Source organism: Protopterus annectens, chromosome 3.part0 (assembly GCF_019279795.1).
Source record: "Protopterus annectens isolate FY-2018-M chromosome 3.part0, PAN1.0, whole genome shotgun sequence".
In the NCBI taxonomy this organism is placed as follows: domain Eukaryota; kingdom Metazoa; phylum Chordata; order Ceratodontiformes; family Protopteridae; genus Protopterus; species Protopterus annectens.
In genome coordinates, this window is record NC_056731.1 from 880,767,152 (window position 1) to 880,792,515 (window position 25,364).

General features: G+C 38.6%; 1 protein-coding gene across 2 annotated transcripts in view; it reads left to right on the forward strand.

Moving 5' to 3' along the window:
• The window catches only part of OTULINL (OTU deubiquitinase with linear linkage specificity like), a 999,021-nt gene that overhangs the window by 877,016 nt on the left and 96,641 nt on the right, over positions 1-25,364 (forward strand). The gene's annotated exons all lie outside the window — the stretch shown is intronic.

The following is a 25,364-nucleotide window of genomic DNA, read 5'->3' on the forward strand; positions in this document are numbered from 1 at the left end:
TTAATCATATGCTTTCATGTTTCTGTAAATATCTCAATCAGCATGCATTCAGAGAAGTTTCTTGTCATGTGAAAACTTATCTGATTAACAAAAATGTTCTAACAGTATATGTCTAGGTTATACAGTTTTCAAGATATGAGAAATTGTGAAAGTTTAGCACAAATATTATTTTGTGTTTGTATTCATTGCAGTATGTTATAGCATTTATGTAAAGACTACAAATGCACTATTATCTCTGGAAAGAATATTTCTTGTATTGATATTTGTACAGTTTTAACAGCTTTCATTGTTCAGAAAATATTTACTTTTATTTATCATATCACTTTTTTAAGTTTATTTTTCAGACAATGCTCTAGAATGCAAGATATGTGTAGGTTGCTGGAGGTGTAACATTCCATACCACTTAGGTGTTAATGAGTTGTCTGTCATTCCAAAGAGTTGGTAGATGTTCTTAAAACACCTACTTTCACTGAATGCCAAAAGTTTTACATTAACTGTTTTTGATGTTACTGCTAACTGTACCAATGGACGTTATATGAGATTCTAGCATTGGTTCTTTTAACACCCAAAATATAGCATTTCATTATGTGATATATGTTTTTAAGAACAGCTTGGGGTCTGCATGATATGCCAGTCTTCCTGAGTGGGACAAATGCTGTTTCAGTTTCTTTTTTAGTCTTAGCGTAGTGCTGTTGACAGATACAGCTGAAGTAATAGGGAAGATCATATTTGATTGTTTTTCAAGGCAGCAAACTTTGATCTCATTCTTCTGCAGCTACACTGGGGCATCATTTCCTTTATAACCTTATATTAGTCAATGAAGAGATATTTAAACAATGCAAGAATAGCCCATCCTCCTCTCATGAAACCACTTTATCAGTGATACGAGTACCAGGGCAGTGAACGTGCTATGGAAATAATGGAGGGAGGAGACATTAGAGGCCAAAGATATGGAGGAGTGTGGCCCATAAGCCAACAACTAAAGAAAACATATGCACCTGAAATTTGTTAAATTATAATTAAAAAAGAGGGGTAGTGCCATTAATCTGACTACAGAGCTCCCTGAATTTATACTAAATAAAACCACAGCTGAGATGTAATCACAGATACATAGCATAGAGCAAATAATGTTTATAAAATCAGCATGCTAGTGTGAAAATCTGGTAAGAATGTTTAGGAAATAGACCTGCAAGGAAGGAGGGCTAATGTCCTATAAACAGAACTAATGAGTAACAGTAGAAGGGAAGAACTACTTTAGTTCACCTTGTCAAAAATAAAAGGCAGACACTCAAACATTGACTTATTTACAAATCCACTAAACCAGAGGTTTCAAACTGCTGGCCCACAAGCCATATGTAGCCCTTTGACACTTTACCTTCATCCTGCAAACATCTGCCCCAATCCATATCACTTCACAGCCTTAAAAAAGTCTGGTCACTTTGCAATCTGAGCTACATTGATAAATGCTTGACTGTGTGGCTCGAATTACCTTTAAACTGTGTGCTGGTGAGGAAAGAGACTTCCTGAAGCTCAGGTAGAACAATAGCAGAAGCACTTGGATTCCAACAGCATCTGCCGTTGGTCTGTTTTGAGCAAGAGAAGTAGCAGTATGAGACCCACCTGCCCAGCAGAGGCTTTTCATACTGCTACTTGTTTCACATGCCAAGTGATATGCACCTCTGTGTATGGGGAATGAATGTCTTAATAAATGATTCACGTGCGAGTGTGAGTTTGTGTGTGTTTCTGACTTTCTTTTTTTTTTTTGTCACCATTTGACCAACCCTTGGCTCAGTGGGCTCATCCCTCATCTGGCCCTTGAGCCGTTTGAAATTGAGACCGCTGGGAAAGAAAGTAAAGTGACAAAAAAGTGTAGAAGGAATTCTTACAATGGGTAGTGAAGGATATATTTTTGTTAATGGGTACCTGAAAAGCTTGATTTTAACTGGAATGCGTTTACTTCAGGAACATCTTCAAACAAAGCTATACGGCTTACACAGGGCATGCATGAAATAATGGGTATTGCAACCCACTCAGGAGAACATAGTCTTGGACTTGGTACTCACAATAAGGTGAAAGTTAGAATTACAGATTTACAAATGTGTGGTCATTTGTGGCTACCGTTAAAAGCAAGCCAACCAAGCTTGTTAGTAGAATTGCTTGTCTCATTAAAGTACTGTCACAGAATCTTGCAAGGAGAAGTAGATGAATAACAGGCAAAGGTCAAAATTGCCATTACTGAGACAACATGCCATATTATGAAACAAACCAACAAAATAAAAACAAGGGAAAATACATGGTTCATAAGGGAAATGTTAGGAAGTAATACTGAAGAATCACACTTACTGGCTGGTAAAAATCACATGGTCTGCTTAATCTGCCAGTTATTATGATCCATCATCGCACTAGAAGTGTTTTATGCCTTTTCCGTATTGTTTGTGAATTCCATCTTTGTTTTGAGCCTTCAGTATCCTTACAAAGGTTATTCCATGCATCCAGATACCTTTGTAAGTAAGGAACATGTATGCTGTATTTACACACCCAGACATTTCATTTTTCTGCATGTCTTAAAACACCCAGAAAGACAGACATTTGAAAAACTAACCCCTTCAATTTGTAAGGCAGATTCTAAGCCTTATAGAAGATGGTTTAAAAATTAATTGTTTTGCCATTAAAATTAAGATAAAACAGAAAAAGGTTGTCAGGGGAAAACACCACACACCAGAGAGACCACATCAGTACATGTTTGAATGTAGCTAGTTCCAGTCTGATAATGTCAGCCGATCGGAAAGAAAAATAACCTATAATGTCAAGCCCCATCCACAAACTGACTCACGAATAGAGACACAGAAACAAAGATAAATCAGTAGATCTGAAGAAATCCAACAGGATATACTGACACTGTGCTTGATTTCAGCCTGGAGAGTATTTCCCCTCTGCACAAAATGTTGGGGCAGGTGACGCATGAAAGTAAATCACAGTTTCAAGCTGTCTTCTGATTGATTATTGTTATGGTTTGTTGGGATAACAGGGTTTGTCAAAGTTCTGTTGTCTGCTACTCTTATGGTTGTATATACTGAAATAAATATTTGCCCTTTATTCATTAAGTGCATATTTTTTATGTGATTCTTATAAAAGTAGGTAGTGTATCCTCTGAAAAGTGACAGTCCACTAGGACAGCATGTGTATGTTTTGCATCAAAGTACCTTTTTGTAATTCCAGTTTTTATTTTATTGTGACTGTCTACAGTGATATGACACATGGCTTCTTAATATGCTGTTAGTAAAGCCAGAATTTCAGAGGCCTTGTCTTGTCACAGTCTGGTACAATCTTTTGTTTCCACCTGAAGGCTATATGACCTTTGCGGAAATGGTGGAGTAAAGCTAATGCCTAGAATATATGTATAGTGAGTTGCAGTATCTCATAAGTGAAAACACTAAATATTTTCCAGAAAAAAATTAAGTTGTAACATGTTGTAGCTACAATGTCATGCTTTCTTCCAACTGCAGCTGTGGAGACAAATTCATAAACATGCTGCACTGGAAGCTCTTGGGTTATAATTGCAGTCCTATGTGTGTTTATAATCAAATACTGTGCTATTGCCTGAAAGGTTTGTAATAATTTAAAAGGCAGACAGAGCTAAAGGCTTTGGTTTGAGCTGATGTACTTTCACCTGAGATAAGAAAATAAAATTATACTGTATTGCAGGTTAAAGTAATATTTTCTGTCATTATTGTGTTATATTCAAGTTCACATTATATATGCTTTAACAGGAATGTGCATACTTCATATGCTGCTGTCTCCTTCCCTTATGTTAGTATATACCAAAATAATTAAATATTTGCCCTTTTTTATATTAAATGCCCCTGTTGCCTTCACTCCTGCAGCTCTGGATAAAAGTGCTCATCTGTACCCAGAAGGCCACAGCCTATGAAGAGATCAATCTGATTACAGTATTTTTTGGATCTAAGAAGGTTCTTTATTTAGGCAACTACAAAAGCATAGGAAAGGGAGGCCTATCCCCTCAACAAAAAAGACCTAACAAGACCAAAAGCCACGGTGATAAAATAGTCTTTATAAGTTCTCAAAAACACAGAACCAGCCAAGACAATCTTTTCTAAGACTTCTGAAAAATACCAGTAGCTGCAGGGCACTGAGAGTCCTTATATGGACTTAAAAAATACCAAAATAGCCTTAATAAAGACTTCATGAAAAGCTGCAGGATTAAAAATAAATCCTTGCTAGGACTCTGAACTAGAAAACAACTAAAGAGAAGATAAAAATACAAACAAAAGTCTTTCTAAAGACTAGAACAACAGCAAAGACCAAGAACAGGAGTCTTTCTAAAGACTATGGTAAAAGACATGAAATATAAAACAAACCCATCTGGGGTATAGCTGAGAACCACATTGACCCAGACCCCTTAATTTAGCAACATGCTTTGGAAAGAGTAATAATCAAGTAGTTCAGCCACAATAACCATATTTATGAGCACGTACTGTGTTTTAACTTGATTAATTCTATAGCCCAAAAGCTGTTCAAATTTCTCAAGACATTAGGGGGGGGTTTGTCAAGCTGATGAATATTTTGTCAGCATAGAGGACAATTGATCGAAAATAGCAACAAAAACCAAACAAAACACTGTCTTTCTGCTTACTCTCTCCCAAACCAAAACCACCAAAAACCAGAAAAACAAGAAAAACAAATATGAAAACATATCCATAACAAAATATAAACGAAAAACAGGATTGGCCTCCATACCTAGACCACCTCAGAATCAGAATCAATCAATAAAAAGCAGTCAATGGCTTTCTTATCAATAACAATAATTATGATTAATTAATTAATTGAATTGAATGATAATTAATTACTTAACCACCATCCATTCCTTTAAAGTGCTATAAATAACTGTTGGTGTTGACATTTGGTATCATCATATTCATATATAATAGAATAATAAAAACATAAATAATATACATATATATATATAAAAAATATATATATATATATATATATACAACTAAATACATGAATAAAAAAAATATATATATATATATATATATATATATATATATATATATATATATATATATATATATATATATATGAACATATCTGATGAATGAAAAATGTATAAGGATGTATAAAAAATATGTATAAATATATAAAGTCTAAATATAAAAAATATATAAATATATACATGTAAAATACATTGGTATACATATAAAATATATATACCCCTAACAACTGTATAAAAAAAGCCTGCTAGTAGTAGTAGTGCAGTAGAGTATATGTATGTGTGTATGGTTTCCTAGGGTCCTGGGATAACAATTTAATGCTGGTAATATAGAAATATTGTCATTAAGACCCTTTCCACTACATGCATCTAGTTTTAATTGCATAGAGGACAATGTTAATTCCCTCCCATACCAGTTTATCCCTTCTGTTTTTGGATTGCCTGATGCATTGCATCTGTGGCTCCAGGTGCTATGCATATAAGACAAGGGATAGTGTGCAAACCCTCCCTGGCTCCCCACAACATAGTGAAAGTTTGAAAAACCTCAGCTTGTATGTTAATCTTAACTGCTGCACCCTTGTGTACCAAGGATATAAATTTAGCTGGGAATCCCATAACATCCAAAACTTCAAATAAATATTCCCACTAAGCCCTATTGAACACTTTTTCAGCATCCACACTGAGAAATACTGAAAGGTAGTCTTTTTTCTCAACATGCTGTATTGGGATCAGAGTTCTGATGAAATCTTTAAAAGTTTAATGCCCCACAACAAGCCCATATTGGTCCTCATGTATTAAGTAAGGCATTATCCCTGCCAGTCTCTTCTGAAGTATCATTGCAAATGTTTTATAGTCATGATTTAGCACTGTAATTGGTCAGTACCATGACAGAAATAACAGGTCCCCACACTTGTTATGAATAAGTGTAAGTAGTTCTCGTATCCATGTCTTTGTGATCTTTCTGGATTCCACTATCAGGCTGAACAAGTTGAACCAGTGTTCAATACATTCTCACCTGCCAATTTCCAAACTTCCAGTGATATCCCTTCCCCTCCTGATGATTTCCCTGGAATTGTTTTTCAATCATTGTCTTAATTTTTTTCTTTGTAATAGTGGCCATCAATCAGTTGACTTGCTCATTGGTTAATTTTTGAAGATTTAACTGATATAAAAAACATCCCATGCCCCCTCCCCTCAGAGTGTACCCTTTATGAAGCATGTAAAAACAAGTAAAATTACTTAAAAACCTGTAACATTTCCTGTGTGTCTCTATTTGACCCTTCCATTATTTAACATACTTCCCTTGGGTCTCCAATGGCCCTTCCAATATCTAAATTAATTTGGAATATTCTTCTGTACATTTCCTGTTGTCATAGCTTCATTGCTAATAGTTTCAGATGTTAAGAATTATTGTCAGTATACAACAGCTTACATTCAAGCTTCTGAAATTGTTTTTTTTTTTTTAGTAAAACATTCTGTTTGTCATTCCATTTTCTGTGTTACTTCCTCCATGTTTCTGTCTGTTGATTTATAACAGACTTAACTTTTAGGCTGCCAAGCAGTATTGCTGTTGGTTCCTTGTAGATATCTCTGCGGTATAACGTTTAATTTGTATTCTGATTAAATAGCTTGATCCTATGTATCAACTTCCTGTTGAGGTATTTCTGCCTAACTTTGTTGCATTGTTGATCAGTGAATATTATATTTTTGTTCATCTTATTTGTAAAGAACCACCTCCAGTATTTCCCTCATTTTGTTTTCAAGACTAGACTGCCTAATTCCTAAGATCATTGCTGCATAATCTGATACAACATGTTTGTTAAATATTCATGTATTTTTGATATAAATATCTTGTCTATCTGCATCCATACCTTTTATCGGGGGGGGGGGGTAATATATAAATTTAGTTCATATGTTACCTGTGGGTGAGTAGTGACTCTAGTTGATTGTCACCGTTGAAGTAACATTCTGATCCCTTGTGCAAAGGTAGGAAAAAGGGGTTGTGGATGGAGTAATGGATTAACCGTGGGAAAATGGACAAAGAATCCATCAATTCAACTGCTCTACAAAATTGCCTAAATATTTTCCTCTTGCCAATAATTTCTTCTTTACTGAAATGTTATGTTCTGTCAGTTTAGTCCTTCTAGGCATTTCAGAAAACACTATTTTTTAACAGAAAGTCTCTTATTTCCTTCTTTTGCACTTAAGGTAACGATTATCTGATCCTTCATATATAAACTTTAGATTGCTTGCTCATTGCCGAATTGTCTACTTCTTTCCTTGGCTTCAGTACGTTAACATGATACATTTGATATTTCTCTTTTTTTTTGGTGTCTAACCTTGTAGTTCACAGCATTTATTCTTTCAGTTACCTCAAATGCCTTTACCTATTAGCCAGAAATTTGTTTTCCATTGAGGGTGCTAATACTAACACCATTCACCTTGGTTAAATTCTTTAAGTCCATCTTTTTTAACATAAGCTCACTGGTGCATCTTCTGGATTTACTCTGCATGTACCCCTTTACCATGGACAGAGTGAGCATTAATCTGTCCTAAAAATTAATGTAATGTTTTATCACACCTTTAAATGATGTCTTCTCTTGTTCTGAAGTTTCTCTAGCAATATCATCTGAAATTGCGACAATGGGGTAAATCCAGCTGAAGCTTGTAGCAGCCCTCTGATTGCAAACAAGTAGCAAATGAACACAGTAATCAAGACTGTTAACTCACATTCATGTGACATAACAGAAGTAAATAGGATTATTACTGTGCAGCTAAATTAATAACCAATAAAAGTCTTAAAAAAATACAGGGCAATAAGGCAAGGCACAGGAAGGGAAGAAATCAAATACCATCATGGAAGTATCAAATAAAGAAAACTGTAAAGCAATTAAGACAAGAAGTGTCACTGTTAGAAAAGTATAGAAGAGGAAACAGATCAACAAAAATACATAGAAAGACAGATGTGATAAAAGTAACACGCAGTATTATAGACCAGGATCTATTATGCACAATTACAAATAATAAACTAAAGATAGCAGCATAGACAGAAAAAGTTAAAATACATGCAGATAAATATAAAGAAAAAGTACAAAATAAGCAATTCATTCATTACCCAAAAAAGTTTTATAGAGAACTGGGAAACAAAACAAAAAGAATAGAAACACTACCAAAAAAAGAAGAAATAGACACATTTTGGAAAATATCTATGAAGACCCTCTGGAATGTAATACACATGCTGAATGGATAGAAGTTAAAAAAAAAAAAAAAAACAGTAAGAAGTTTAAATGTACAGGATATAAAATGGGATGAAGTAATGGCCAGAGAAATTGCAACAAAAGTAAGAAAAGCTCCTAACTGGAAAACCCCATATCCAAATGCAGTAACTAACTTCTGGCTAAAAGTATTAACATCTTTACATGAATATTTAACCCTGAGTAAGAAGTACTTATATGTGCATCCTGAACAGATACCAACCTCGTTCACAAGAGGAAAAATGACAAGAATAAACCTACAGGCTATCCTAAAAAAACTATAGACAAATAACTTGCCTTCCGATGATGTGTAAACTACACATTGGAATTGATGCCAACAGAGTTTATATTCATTAAGAAGAAAACTCAAGCATGGCACTAGAACAAAAGATAAAGGAAAGGCATATGGTACAAAGGATCATTTGTTAAGTCATATTGATGAATTGTAAAATGGGGAAGAATCTAAGTGTGGCATGGATAGATTACAAAAAAGCATATGACAGCATCCCACATTCGTGGATAAAGGAGTGCTTACAGACATAGAAGGGACAACCTACAGTAATCAATTACATTACAGTGACCATGACACAGTAGCAAACAACTGCAGCTAAGCCATGATAAAGGACAAAATATTATCCCAGGGATAAAAATTCAAGGGGGGGAGATATTTCAGGGTGACTTGGTCAGCCTTTTTCTTTTGTCTTGCCCTTAACCCATTAAGATGTGTACTTAACAGATTAGGTCATGGTTACAGTTTGGCTCCCAGAAAACAACACAAATTAAAGACTTCTCATATTCTTTTTGTGGATGATTTAAAACTGTAGAGTTCATCAGACGAACTAAAAGCACAACTAGAAATGGTCAGAACTTGCTCAGATGATCTAAGAATGTCATTTGGTCTTGATAAATGTTTAAAAGTAACATTTAAAGCAGGAAAGCTACAGCAACAAGAAAATAAGGGTCTATAGTAGAACACCGAACTTTCAGAATTTCGAGTGTTCTAATATTGGCCCGTTTTCAGCGAACGCTGAAAATATCGAAGAAACAGAAAAACACATTTTTTCCTAGGGAAAGAATTTGGTTGTCCGTTTCTGTTGCTTCGGTATTTTCAGCGCTGTGGTGGAAAGTTACAGGTTGGGTTCAGGTAAGTGTGCGATTGTGTGGATGTGAGGGTTAGGGCGGGTTAGGTGAGCTATGGTTAGGGCACGAGTCAGGTAAGTGTGCGATTGTGTGGACGTGAGGGTTAGGGCTGGGTAGGTGAGTTAGGGTTAGAGTGGGGGTGAAGTGACTGTGCGATAGTGAAGGACCTTAGGGTTTGGGTTAGGGTAAGTGGATATAGTGGTATATGTATAGTTTAGTGTAGGGTTAGATTTAAGAGTTTAGGTGTATGTGTGTGGATTGCTGTTTGTTTGGTGTGCTTGTGTTGTGTGTATGTGTTTTGGAACAGCAATTTTTTTCCCTAGGAAAAAATTCGCTGTTCTGTATGTTTGATGTTTTGAATTTTCAATTAATAGGTTTCAATATTAGAACACTCGAAATTTTAAAAGTTCGCTGTTCTAATATAGACCCAAAAATAATAGTGTGGGACAGGACTACAATATAAAGGAACTTGAGCAGGAGGGACTGTATAAATATTTGGGAATTGATGAAGGATCAGTTATAAAATATGAACAAATCTGAAGAAAACTCAGTAAGGAACATTTTAGAAAACTGCAATTAATACTGAAAACAGCCCAGACATCTAGGAACAAAGTTCAAGCTATAAACCAGTTTGCTCTTCCTGTTTTAACTTACAGTTTTGAGGTGATTGGCTGGCCCCAAAAGGTATTGAATCAATTTGACAGGAAAACAAGAAAAAATGTTCATGCTTATCAAATGATTTATAAAAAATGAATGTACACCAAGATTATGTATTCCTCATTCTGAATGAGGTATGGACCTCCTCGAAATTGATTACATGTATAGATCTGCAATCATAGGCTGCATGCATACATATCTGCTGACCTTGTCAGATTCAAACATAGTGAAAGTCATAGGACTGCATGTGTATCTGCTGACCTCATCGATCAAAACTGAAACATAGTGAAAGTTTTGAAACATGAAGAGAACAAGTTTAAGCTGATGTCCCTGCTTACTTTAGCAGAAGCATATCAGTGTTGAGCGGGAATGGAAACCAAACCAGAAGTAGACAAAAATCAGGCAGCAACTGAATGTTCCAAAAAACAAAAGAAAGAATTTAAGGAGAAGGATCAGATGAGAAGGCAAAACATGTGGAAAAGCCATAAATATAGTTGCAAGTACAGAAAACTCCTGGAACAACCTCATGTCAACCAGAAGCTGACACAAGAATGGTTAAGGATAGAGAAATTTAAACCAAAAGATGAAAGGTTAACATTGGTGGCCCAGGATAGTGGACTACATTCACCTTGGTTTACAAAGTCCATTGAGCACGTGGGAGAAATAGACAAATACAGGTTTTGTAAAGGAGAACTGGAAACAATCACAAATCTTGTTGCTGGTTGTGATACACTAATGGCAGAGGGTCTGTACACTGAAAGGCATAATAATGTGTCAGGACTGTTGCATTGAGAGTCGTGCGAACATTATAATACTGAAGTAGCCGAGAAGCATTGAAAGCATGAGCCACTAAGCATTATAGAGAATTTGTATTCATTTATTTAACATTTGTTTACCAGGAAAGTCTGACTTGGAACAAGCCAATTTTCAGCGGAGGCCCAGGAAAGAAACTCTCCCACCCATGTCTTAGTAATGTGGGAGGAAACCAGAGTGACGAGAATCAAACCGAGGAACCTCTTGCTGTGAGGCAATAATGCTAACCGCTGTGCTACTATGCCATCCATAATGATGAAGTTTATATCACATGGGATCACCTTTTATCAACAGTTCAAAAAACAGATGCAGGAAAACCAGATGTACTAATCCATGAAAAGAAGGTAAAAGTACAGAGTCACAAAGTCATAAAATACCAGGATTTGGAAAGCAGAAATAAGGGCAATGTGGAAGAAGGATACCCAGACAGCCCTTGTAGTAGTAGGATCACTGGGTCTCATAAAAAGGATTTGCAGTGTTATTTAGATATGCTACTGATAAATGTATCTCCATATGAATTGCAGGAGAAGTCTATTCTGGGCACTTTGCTGGTGCTGAGAAGTGTACTTTTGGCTAACATCAAAGGCTGACAATACTAATTTCACAGACTTTAATCATACTGTGACGTAGGAATGGGGTCAATTCCCATCATGATATTAAGAACCCATAATACTTGGAGAAATTTAACTGGGCAAAATAAGGTTTAATCTGTCTTGAAAATAATGTAATGTTTTATCACAACTTTAAATAGTGTCTTCCTTGTTCTCAAGTTTCTTTAGCAATATCATCAGAAATTCCTACCATATCTAAACTCAGATGGGGTAAATCCATTTGAAGCTTGTGGCACCTCTCTGATTGCAGACAATAAGTAGGGTAATAACTGCTCTCGGTTTTCACCATCTGTGTCAGTGTTTCCTTAATGAGACTTCCAAGATAGCTGCACACTGTTTAGCAGCTTAATTTCAGCTCTGTCAGTGTAAAAACAGAAACCGAGAAATAAGAGCTAGTAATTCTGCCAGCTTCAGTAAAATGTATTTACTGGTTAGTAAGTACACTGCCTGGATGACTGAAAAGCAAAAGAATTATAGAACTTGAAAGAAATCTAACTAGAAAAGGTGAAGAGAAAACACTGACAGAGAAGAATCCTGCAACTGTTTAACAAAAAGCAGTTCAGGCTTCAGCTTTGGTACAAGAGATGTCCTCCGGCAATTTAGAGGAAAGAAAATAAATCAAATGTAATCAGAGGTGATTAAAATGAATGAAACATTTTGGGGGTATATCAGCTAAAATAACAAAAGGCTGGAAACAGAAAAATCCTTAACTAGCTATTCAGATGAACTGATAAAACTGCAAAAATCACAGGTTGAAATGAAGAAAAGGCTAGTTGAGTATGAGCCTGCTCAAGAAGAGCGGTTTCAAAAAATGGTAGAATTAGAAGACTTACCACACAGAGAAAGCCCAGATCTTCTGCTGTACTAGAAAATCTGGAAGGAAAAGACTATTAATTTTATGAAAGCACAAATAAGCAGCTGGACTGGAATTCAATAGCAGGATTTGTTAACTGAAAGGGCATATTGAGTGTAAATTCCAGTGCTGGACACGAGAAAGCAGCCAAGATCTGCATTAGTAAAGATGCTGTCATACCAGCAGAAATAGTTAATTCAGGGGTGAAAAAACTGCAGCATAAGGGAAAGTATTAAAAATTGGGGACAGCAGAATGTTTGTGAAAATGATTATTCACTGTACACCAGGCAGAAAAGAAGCACATTTATCCCAGCAATCAGAGAATGTCAAAAGGCAGATGTGAGATTCAAGTTAATGTATCCAGCTGTCTTCATAATATTTTTCCCTGAAGGATCAAAGACAATTTGTATGCAGAACAGGCTTAGGAGGAAATACAAAAGTTTGTCCAACAATGTGACCCATCAAATAGAAGCTGACTCGGTTTCTCATTCTTCTCACAATAAAGCTTATTGAGAGACTATACCAGTGAAATATTTTCCAGTGTTCCAAAGGAAAATGCTTGAAAGACAGAAAAAGCATAGCAGTTGACTAGAAGATTTGGGAATACCCTGGACTTGATCCGGAGTCTGGTGTTGGGAGATGGAGATGAACAAGAAGACCAGCAACACTGAAATTAGTAAGTAAATGTGAGATTATAAAGCATCATCACATTTGTGAAATATGGCTTTTTCAGAAAAAGTGGCTGAGAAAGACTGGAATTTTGTTGACTTGTAGGTAGAATGTAAAGGATATACCCCACTTTATAGGTTCATAGGTTCATACTAGGCTATCTGCCCTAGGGCATTTGCAAGCCTAGCCAGAGTGTGTTTGGCTTTAACCACCCATTTTAAAATGAATTTTGCTATGCCCTTTTTCGAGGTTAGTATACTGTGCATCTGTCTAACAGTGACACAGAAGTGATACCCGGAGTAAATCTACAATCTCCCATCCACTCATCAAGATTCCTCTTGAAAAGGGTCAGTGAGGGACTCTGCCTAACCTGGACTTGGATTTTATTCCAGAGTGAAGGGAGCCTCTGGGTTATGAATCTGTCCCTCCAGCATGTCCTATTTATTTCAGTGCTGAGGTTCAAGTCTCTCGAGCACGTAGCTCGATGGGATTTGGATTTTCTGAGGTGCAGCATGTCCATTAATTCTGGGTAGGACATGGCTTTATACGTCAGGCACAGATCGTCTCTGAGCAGGCGGTATGCCACTGAGTAGAGCTGGAGTTTCTTTAACCGGGCAGCATGTAGCATCTGTTTGAGCCCCTTGATCCTCTTGGTGAGGTACTTTTGGGGTCTTTCCAGTTGCTGCAGGTGTCTGGTAAGGTACATCCCAAAAGGGGCATTGTACTCAATTATGAGCCTGATGAGGGATGAGTAAATAGGCACGATGACCTCCCCCGATCTAGATGTGAATCCCTTCATGATTAGGTGGGCTATATAAAATGATTTTCTAACCACTTTGGCCACGTGGTTGTCGAATGAGAGATTGCTATCAACTTGGGTCCCCAGGTCCCTAATTACTTCTTCCGTACTTAATGGATTACCATCTATGTGGTAATTTGTGGGCACTGTGTTTTTGCCGAAGGGGATGACTATACACTTTTTGGCGTTTAGCTTGAGGCCATGGCTCTGGCACCAGTTGTCTATTTCTATGAGGCCCTTTTGTAGGATGCTTGTGTCGGCTGAAGAGTCGATTATGGCACCCAGTTTGCAGTCATCTGCGAACTTGGTCAGCCATAGTCCTTCCGTGTTGGCCTGTACCTCCGAGAAATATATACCGAACAAGAGAGGTCCCAGGACTGAGCCTTGTGGGATGCCACTTGTAACTGGTTTGGAGTCTGACATGGCTCCAGCAATTCTAACCATGTGGGTTCTGTCCTTGAGCCAGTTTGCAACCCATCTAGTGACATCAGGGTTTATATTTAAGCTGGTGAGCTTATCTATAATGTCCGAGTGGGGGTATTGTATCGAAGGCTTTTGCGAGGTCCAGGTAGGCTGTGTGGACCACCTTCCCCTCGTCAATGGCCTTGGTGACTGTTTCAAAAAAATCGACCAGGTTTAAGAGGCAGGATCTGCCCTTAACAAAGCCGAACTGGGTAGGATCCAGTGTCTGTAGGTCCCCAATATCTTTATTTATGAGGTCCATGATGATCCTTTCCATAGCTTTGCAGACCAAGCTAGTCAGGCTTATGGGGTGATAGTTTCCAGGATTCGTTGAGGCACCACCTTTGTGGAGAGAGACCACTGTTGCTGTACGCCACTCTTTGGGTACATATCCTGTAGTAAGGCTGAGATTGAACAGTAGTTTTATGTTTGGGTTTAGTTCTTGGAGTTCATGTAGGACGCAGCCCGGGATACCATCTGGTCCCATTGATGCTGTGTTTTTTGCTTTGGAGAGGGCGGCTCTTACCTGCGCATCTGAGATGTCAGGGGGGCAGCACTCTGCTGGGATAGATATTTGCCCTTTTGGTGGGGATGGGGGGGGAGAAGTTTGTGCTGAACCTGTCAGCTAGGATGTTGGCAATGTCTGTGGGTTTGGTGTATTTTTTGTCATTTTGGACTAATTCTGAGCATATCTGGGAATTCCCACCCAGGTTCCTAACATAACTAAAGAAAGCCTTGTGATTATCCTTAGTGTCCTGTGCAATTTTTCTCTCGAAGCTGGCCTTAGATGATTTTATGAGTGCCCGTAGTTTTTTGCTAATACTGATCAGAGATGCCTTCCCTTTTTGGGATTTTGCTCTACCATGTAGTAGCTTCCTCCTTCTGTTGTATAGTTTGTTTATGGCTGGGGTCCACCAGACAGGACGCCTGCCTTTGGAGGATTGGGTCTTGGTTTTGTTTGGGATTGCATGATCCATGCATTCCTGAAGGTGTTCATAGAATGCGTTTATAAAGGATTCTGCAGTCTGGGCTGTATTTTCCACAGGCCCGGGGGCTTTGAAGGATTCCACCTCGGTTTTGAGGAGTGTGAAATTTGCTTTAGAGAAGTTTTTCACTGTGGTTTTCTGGGCAGGGGCTAGGGTCGGGATGTGAATATCTAGTGAGATTAGTTTATGGTCTGATCTTACCAGTGAGGGATGCACTTCTGGTCTGGAGCATAGAGTCCCCATGTTGGTGATGATCAGGTCCAGTATGTTTTCCCCTCTTGTGGGAGTGGTAACAAGCTGTTCCATAGCATTTGAGTTTATAAATTCTAGGAACCTTTGGGCTAGGGTATTGGAGCTAGAGTAATGCTCCCAGTCTATGTTTGGGTAGTTGAAGTCACCCAATATAATGGTGTTTGGAGAAACCTTCATATTTTCCAGTGTTTTCAGGAAGGCCGAGTGGGGTTCCTGGGTTTGGGAGGGTGGTCTGTAGCAGGCTATAAACTGGAAGGCAGTTTTACCCACTGTTAGTTGCACATGGATAGTCTCTGATGCTTTGTGCTGTGCCACCAACCTGGAGGTGTGGGTATCTTTGATGAATATTGATACTCCCCCTCCTTTTGTGGTTCGGTCCAAGTTTTGGGGCCGAAAAACATGGTATGAGGTATAACCTGATAGTGCTGGGGTGCTCTCGGGAGCCTTGAACCAGGTTTCTGTTACTGCACAGATATCGATGTTCTCCATGCTAAGGAGAGTTTCGAGTGCGTGCATCTTGAGGTTTAGACTTCTGGCATTGAGTAGCATTACTATTAGTTTCTTATTCCTTGTGATACCTATGGAGGTGGGTTTGTCTTTTGAGCCTTGCCTAAAAAAGACACAATGGGGGTGGCAAGAGCCTTTGCCAATATCCGAAAGCCCAGGGGTGACAGGTGCAAGCCGTCCCTAGCGAAGCATCTTGGCTTGGCGAGCATGTCATCCCAGGCTGACAGACATTGTATCCCCTTTGAATGACACCAATACTTAAGCCAGTTGTTGAAATTGATCATCTTGTCTTCATATTGTGGCATCATTCTTGGTGAGGGTAAGATGCTACTCAAGGTCAGGGTCATACCGGCCTGGGCTACATGCTCAGAGAGCTCCTCTATGTCTCTTTTCATTTAGTCCAGGGAGGTACGTCTCAGGTCATTCACACCAGCATGGACAATGACTGAGTCATATTTGTACTTGTTTTGGAGTGACCTGAGTGCTTGTGTTATGTAGCGGATCCTAGCGCCCGACAGGCAGCTCACCATGACCTTCTCCTTGTTCAGCCCGGTGAGCGGGATGTCAGTGTGCCTGATGATAGAGTCACCTATTACAAGTGTATCAGGTGTGTTGTTTAGCCTTAAGGGCTGTGACTGTCTGGAACACTGGCTTTGTGAGCTATGTGTTGCACGTATTTTGTTTTGGGGTAGCGGTTGCTTGGGTGTCTGCTTTGGACGTCTCTATTGCTTAGGCAGATTTTTATTTAGAGCCTCCGAGTATGTTTTTGTGTGTTTATGTGTTTGGTTTGCTGTTGTGGTAGGTCTATGTGAGACTGGAATTGTAGTGAGTGTGGTTTCCTTCTCCTCCTGACTGGTTACTCCAGTACTGAGTTGAGAGAGATTAGCCTCCAGTTTGGCTATATGGTTGCATCTCTCACATGTGTTGGAATTTGCTGGGAGGAGGAGAGGGTTGTCTGTGTACATGAGGCAGTTGTAACATTGCCTCAAGATTCCCAGATTCACCAGCTGGACCGGAGAGGAGATTGACAACTGACCTTTGGACATGCTAGAATAGTATTGGAAATTCCTTTATAATTGAAAAAAGGGCCAATGGGGAACAAGGTACTCAAGGGGAGTTTGTGAGGGTGTAGTGCTTTTAATTTTTTAGTGCTGACTTATATAATTGCTTTAGTGAGCAAGTGCCAGGCTTTAGAGTAGGAATAGGGTGTTTATTATGAGAACTAGATCAGTTCTAAGGGAAAAAGTGAAGAGCAGACTTTTTGGAGCCGAGAATGGTTTAAACCCAATTAAGCGGTGTTGCCCAATGCTGCGCTATGCTCAAAATCGCGCAAAGCCGCGCTAAAGCGGGTTTTATACAGGGGGGACTTGAAAGAGCTAGAAATTGGCCAAAAACGGCCAATAGACTACCAGATTCTTGTGCTGGGAACACTCCTCCAGGGATATATAGGCTGCTCTAAGCTCCCCACTGCCACTGGTGAACAAAGAAGCCTCCCTTTATCCAAGAAAGGAAATGGGCAACACAGGAACTTTCGAAAAGTCCATAATACAGCAAAGCCTGTATTTGGACTACTCTAGGTCAGAAAAGACGGGAAACAAGGATATTTTTTTTATGTCATTAATGTTTAGAAGGACACTAAAAGGAAAAAAGCAAATAAGTAAAACAAGTTTTGTTTTTAATAGTATTTGCTTAAAATGTCATGCTATAAACTGCATGTTGTATAGTAAAGCAGTTTTGTGTTGTATGTAGTTGGGGTATTTTAAATGTGGAGGTGGGAATGAGGTGAGTCTTTTCAATGATTATTTTATGTGATAAAGATATAAAAGTAAACATACTTTTAAGCTGTAAGAAATATAGGATTTACAATGTAAAAATGTAAGAAAGGCTGGACAAAAGCAAATTTTAAGCTAATATGCTGTAATTTTCAGGTGCAAAATTGCACTGATTATATTGTATTCTTTTATTTTTGCAAAGGTGAATGGATTAATGCCCTTGGCTTAATCTAAAAACAAATCTTTTTTGTAAGTAAATAGGCTTGAAAAATAAGACAAAATGATGAAAGCCATGAGAAATGCTAAGTTTCTTGCATATTCAATGCTATTAGCTTGTTTTTTACTCATTTAGCAAATGTTCAGTTGGAGTCAAGAAGTCTGCAGCTGAAGACATTTGTTCATTATGTTCCATTCTGAGTGAAACTGACAGATTCCTTGACACATCTGAAAAATTGCTAGTTTTTTTTGTTTTTTTCCTTTCATTGTTGACAGTTTCCATGGGAATGAGTTGTTTGTAGGTACAAGCAATTAATCCCGAGAGCTCTGCACATTCTTTGCTGAGGGAAATCCAAAATGTAAAGGTACAAGGGCAAGTCATTCTGTAAATAAGTTTGAAATTATTAGAAGTGAATAAGAAGTAGCAGCTTTTGTAGCAAGCATAATACTTTAATGCATTTAATGGATCACTGTATAATTTAGTTTTATTTAAAGATACAGTGCAGTTTTTCATAAGGCTAAAAGTTAGTATTTTCTGAAATTATACATGGCGTTATTCACATATGGCAGGTGAATAAAGATAAGAAAAGAACAGACACCAGTCAGCATATGGGGGAACACAGATTACAGCATGTGCTTTTAGCATTGATAACCTTAACTTTTGGTTAGGTAATGGTTGTGGATCTGGCAGGTTAAACTTTATTTTTTGAAGCTGTACATAGTTTTATGAGAGTGTTTCCTCTAAGTTAATAGGTTATGGGGCATTATGAAAATGAATGTAGTATTTTTGTGAGGGTTTTCATTAAAACAAAAAGTCTTGAAAAATGTGACATAAGTTCAAGTGGAGATAAACATCTGTATAAAAAATTAGCATGTCAAACAGTGTGTGCATGTAACACAAAATTTGGAACTATGCATTCAAAAAGCTGTCATATTAAAGGTGGGAACAATTATTTCTTATCATAATGGCTATGCTATCCATATTATCTTGGAACATAAATCGTCTTACAGGTTTAGACAAAAAGGTAAGAGTACTGAAATATATTAAGAAATGCAGAGTACAAATAGTGCAACAGAAGACAAATTTGTAAAGTAATAAGCATGTGAATTTGATTAAAAAAAAGCTTTCAGGATGGATATTCAGCAGAATATCAGGGGACAAAGAAAAAGGGGGGATAATTATACTAATTGCTAGAGGAGCCTCTGTAATGATAGAAGAGGGAAACATATAAAGGTAGATTTGTGGTAATAAGGGACTATTGGAAAATGAAGAACATTATGCTGGCATATATTTATATTCCACCAAAAACTGCAGTTATGGAGTTTAAGAATTTTTTTGGAAACCTAATCAGCTTTTAGCAGGGAATATTACCTTTTAGGTGGGGACTGAAACTTTATTTGCAAAATAGGGGACCTAGAAGAGAAAATATAACACAAGAGGATAGATTTCTGAAAAAAATGATAAAAATATTTGGTATAGAAGACATTAATTCAGTAGTAGGAACTCTGAGAGAGTTTACATTTTATTCCCCTAGGTACAGTAGCTAGACTAGCCTAGATAGAAATTATATTTCACATGCAAGTCTACATTTGACAGCTTTGACACATATCCAATAACCATTTCAAATCATGTATCAATAAAACTAGTAAAAATGCAGGGTAATAAAAGAAAAAAAATGAGATACTGGTACTTTCCCACCTACCTGTTAAAAAGAGCAATTCAAGGAATGGGTAGTACAAAATCTACAAGCACTGTTGGTAACTCCTTGCTGGTTATTTTCCTACCCACTGTCCCATTCCTTGATCTCCTTTTTAAACTTGGTCATTTTTAAGCTGCGCAACCTTATCGAGCTTTATAAGCTCCTCTATTTCTACACTGCTGTTGATATCTTGAATTATTTATTTGCCTTTCCTTATACTTATTTTGAAAAAAAGTACATTTTGCCTCTCATTGTCTGTTCTACTGATTTACTTGCTCTGAATTCATTATATAGCTAGCTGATGTATAAAGTAATGGATTTTTACACTCTAGTAAGCTCTTCTGTGTTTTTACATCAAGAGGACAGAGGATTTTCTATCTCGTGGCAGTGGGTGGTAACCTGGTCTGTACAGGTTAATGAAAAAACTAGAGAGTCCTGCATATAGTAGTTTTTTTTGACCAGAGGGCTTATTAATCGCCTTACCTTGCTTTAGTGCCTTTATAAACTCTGCACAATTGAGCGGCTCTTGGCTCATTTCTACAAAGCAAAGTACTTTTATTGAATAATTGCACTTTTATAAGCTGTTTAAAGTACACTGCTGTTATCTTGAATTAGTTATTGCCTTTCTTTGAATTTAGGTTTGTTTGTGGTAGCATTTCACTCCAGATACTCTTTTTACTGTCTTTTACATTAGGAGGACTGGGATTATTCATCTAGTGGCATTGTGTGCTTGGTCTGTCTGTGCTGGGAAGCACAGAAGGGATCTCTGTAGTAGTTTTATTCTCCAAAGTGCTCAATAGTCAGTTTTCATTATTGCCAGTGTTGGTATAAAGTCAGCATATTTGCACAGATCTGCTCGCTGTACCAGTGCCCTGTACAGATGCTAACATTTGAAAGTATTGCTTGTATTCATTATACTGTGAAAGTTAACTGTCCTATTTATTGTTTTTTTTTTTTCTGCACCGCTTTAAAGTTGCATTTTCAAACTGCTGTAAGGGCTGCTGTTCTGCACTGAACTACATTGTATTTAGTGCTTCTTAGCTAATATTAGTTATCTGTTTGTGGTTCTTTAGCACTTGGGATTCAAACCAATAATTTTATATTAAAAGGCTCAAAGTCTGCACTCTTGTCGAAGGAGAGGGCTGATTTCATCTATCTGAGCTGGCAGTTGTTGGTGGAAAGGTCATTGTGGGCTTACCCGATTGGCTTTAGGGTATAGTTAGTGTAAAATTTGTTTTTCTCTGATCATATTATATGATTCTCTCATTTGCTCAAAGCTGCTGTTTGTGCAGTGGCAGTCTCTGATGGCTTGTTTACATGCAATCACCAGAAGTTGAAATTTCTATATGAAATTACCTCAGAACTTTTCCTCAGTCCCACCTTACTCATAGAGCAACTAGTTTTCACATTGAGCAGCATTTACACATGTAGTTAAGACTATTTAGGTCTACTTTACCTTATAATTGCACCCAGAACTATTGCTGCTCAGAGAACATCTGGTTTGGGTGTTGGGCAGCATTGCTAGTTAGGTTAGATACAGATTACACAAAGTAAGCACCCTTCTCACATCAGTTTACAAACACCCTCCACTCCTATCCCTTGCAGGTATACATGGATGGGCACTTTCCTGCTATATCTGCATCCAGCTTGGTGGATGTGGGTATCCTAAGGCAATGTAACATTTACCCTGTGTACACTGACAACCACTTAAATTCTTGAACAGACAAGTACTCTAGAGGCTAAACTCTCACATACATACACAACACAACAAACAGGTTGTCAGTAACTCACACACATCACTCTCTTCACCCACAAAGGACCACACACATTGACACACATATGTGTTGGTGCTCACATGTAACCCCAGATGCTTTAGATTGTGCTTGGGGAATTGTTTCCAGGAGGGGAAGTTCACAGCCTGCAGAACAAGCAGGACAGACTGAAACATATAAATGTTAAACAAATGATGGCTCTAATAAATGCTCTCAAAGTTTCTTAAGTGTATACTAGGCTAACAACCATTAGGACTCTTAAAAGCCTAGCCGTGCAACCCAAATGTGACATAGAAATTTGATTTATATTTGATTTATAGGGGTGATTTACAGACTGTCTCTGTCCATCATAGACATAGGAGCCAGATCAGGTGTGAATTTCCAGTTATGCATCCACAAGTCCAAGTTACACTTAAAGAGGGATAAGGAAGAACTGTGCTTCACATGGATGGGTGAGTCCCTTCCAGAGAATGGGAAATCTCTGGGAAACACATATATCTCTCCAACATGTCCTATTTATGTAGCAAGCAAACTTTAAGTCTTTTAATCTAGTAGTTCTGAAGCTGTTTGATTTATGAATGTACAAAAGGTTAATCAAAACAGGGTCCAAGGATGCCCTGTCTACCACACAAAGATCACCTCTCAGCAGTCTGTATGATACCGAGTAAAGAGACAGGGCTTTGAGGCAAACAGTGTAGGATATTGTGTTTACGCCATGTATTCTTTGTGTAAGGAACCTTTGTAGATGTTCCAGTTACTGCTTGTGTTTGGTCAAGTACATACCGAAGGGGACATTATACTCTATGATGGGACTGATGAGGGTCGAGTACAGCGGTATGATGACCTGTCTGGACCTAGATACTATGCCATTGCTTTTAAGTTAAGCAACATAAAAGGACTTTCTTGCTACTTTCTTGCTACCTTGGACACATGTTGGTGAAAGGCTAGGCTACTATCTATATGATGTCCCAGAAGATAACTAGTGAATCAAGTTTTAAAGCTATTTTATTGATGACAAAGTTACACAGGGTGGCAGACTTCCCAAAAGGTACTATAATGCATTTCTTGGTATTGTGTTTTAAGCCATGGCTTTGTCAACAAGCGTTTGTCTGTATTAGACCTTTCTGAAGGGTATTCTCATTTTGGGGGGATTCAATGACTGCTCCCAATTTGCAAGCATCTGCAAACTTGGCCAGAGGCCTTTGGCATTGGTTTTGACAGCTGAGAAGTAGATGTCAAAAAGTGGAACTAGCACAGAGCCCTGAGGGGCTCCACTAATGACCAGCCTCTTTGTGGAGGTGGCCTCATTGATTCTAACCTCTTGGCTTCTGTCAGTGATCCTATTAGCTGTCCCATGTGTTATCAAAGGGTTTATACATAGTTCTGTAAGTTTCTTGACAATGCCAGTAGGGTATTATATCAAATGCCTTAGCCAAATCTAGGTAGGCAGTATGCACAATACATAATCTACCTTTGACAAAGCCAAACTGAGATGGATCCAGTGTCTGGAGTCTCCTATATAAATTTTTTTTAACTTGTTTATTTAAGTATTACTTGACATAGGCACATTTACATTTATGTAAAAGTAATCAAACTGTATTTTGTATGTTAGGCAAAGGTCACCTCTGAGTAATGAATAGAGCTGGAGTTCTTCAGTCGGGCAGCATAGGACAGATTTTTGAGACCCTTTATCCTTTTGGTGAGGAACTTTTGTGGCCTCTCCAGCTGCTGCAAGTGTCGGGTCAGATACATTCGAATGGGGCATTGTACTCAATCATTGGTCTGATGAGTGATGAGTAAAGGGAGACTATGACCTCCCTTGATCTAGATGAGAATCCCTTCATGATAAGGTGGGCAATGTAGAAGGTCTTCCTAACTACTTTAGCTACATGGGTGTCGAATGACAGACTACTATCAACCTGGGTCCCCAGGTCCCTGATAACTTCTTCTGTGCTCAGTGGATTGCCACCTATTTGGTAGCTAGGGGTAACCTTGTTTTTCCGAAGGGTATGACTATGCATTTTTGGCATTTAACTTTAGGCCGTGGCTCTGGCACCAGTTATCCGTTTCTGTGAGACCCTTCTGAAGGATATCTGTGTCAGATGTGTTTTCTACTATGGCGCCCAGTTTGCAGTCATCTGCAAACTTTGTCAGCCATAACCCTCCTGTGTTTGCTTGTACTGGAAAAGTAGATGCCAAACAAGAGTGGGCCCAGGACTGAGCCCTGTGGGACACCACTTGTGACAGGCTTTGAGTCTGACATGGCGCCAGCAGCTCTGACCCTGTGGGTTCTGTCACTCAGCCAGTTTGCAACCCATCTTGTGATGTATGGGTTGACATTTAAGCTGATGAGTTTTTCAATGATACCCGAATGGGGTATTGTATCAAGGCCTTAGCCAGATCGAGGTAGGCTGTATGGACTGCCTTTCCTCATCAATGGCTTTGGTGACTGTTTCAAAAGTCAACCAAGTTTAAAAGGCATGATCTGCCTTTGACAAAGCCAAACTGGGTTGGATCCAAAGTCTGCAAATTCCCTATGTCTTTATTTATGAGGTCCATTATGATCCTCTCCATGGCTTTGCAGATAAGGCTTGTCAAGCTAATGGGCCGGTAATTTCCAGGGTCGGTGGAGGCACCGCCTTTGTGAAGTGGTACCACAGTTGCAGTGCGCCACTCCCTGGGTACGTATCCAGAGGTAAGACTTTGATTAAACAGCTGTCCTAGCTGTGGGTTTAATTCTTCAGTTCATGGAGCACACAGCCGGGGACACCATCAGGTCCCATGGATGCTGTGTTTTTGCTTTGGAGAGAGCAGTTCTCACTTGGGCTGGAGATGTTTGGGGGCTGCAATCGTTTGGTATAGATATCTCTCCTTTTGGGGAGGGGAGAAGTTTGCACTGAACCTGTCAGCCAGTATGTTGGCAATGTCTGTAGGATCAGTAATCTTCACATCATTTTGAACTAGCTCTGAGCATATCTGGGAGTTTCCTCCCAGGTTTCTAACATAGCTAAAGAAGGCCTTATGATTGTCTTTTGAGTCTTTAGCTATTTTTCTCGAAATTTGCTTTGGATGATTTTATGAGAGCTCTTAGTTTTTTACTTATAGTGATCAAGGGTGTCTTACCTTTTAAGGATTTTGCTCTATCTTGTAGTAGCTTCCTCCTTTTGTTGTAGAGTTTGTTTATGGCTGGGGTCCACCAGACTGGATGCTTGCCTTTGGTACAAAGAGTCTTTGTTTTGCTTGGGATTGCCTTATCCATGCAGTCCTGCAGGTGCTGGTAGAAGGCATTTGTAAGTGATTCAGCGGCTTGAGTACTGTTTTCCTCACGGCTCGGGGCCTTAAAGGAGACCACACTAGTCTTTAGAAGTGTGAAGTCGGCTTTTGAGAAGTTCTTTACTGTGGTCTTTTTATTTCAGGTGGGGTGGGATGAGGACCTCCAGCGAGATTAGTTTGTGGTCTGATCTCACCAGTGAGGGGTACACCTCCGGTGTTGAACATTGTGCTCCCATGTTCGTGATGATGAGATCAAGTATGTTATCTCCTCTTGTGGGGATGGTGACTAGTTGTTCCATGGCATTTGAGTTTATGAATTCCAGGAACTTTTGGGCTAGGGTGTTTGGGCTTGAGTAGTGTTCCCAGTCTATATTAGGGTAATTGAAGTCACCTAGTATGATGGTGTTTGGTGATACATTTATCCCCTCTAGTGTTTTCAGGAAGGCCATGTGAGGTTCCTGAGTTTGTGAGGGTGGCCTGTAACATGCTACAATTTGCAGAGCAGTCTTGCCTATGGTTAATTGCACCTGGATGGTCTCCGATGCATCGTCGTTGCCACCAGTCTTGAGGTGTGGGTGTCCTTGATGAATATGGATACCCCCTCCTTTCTTGGT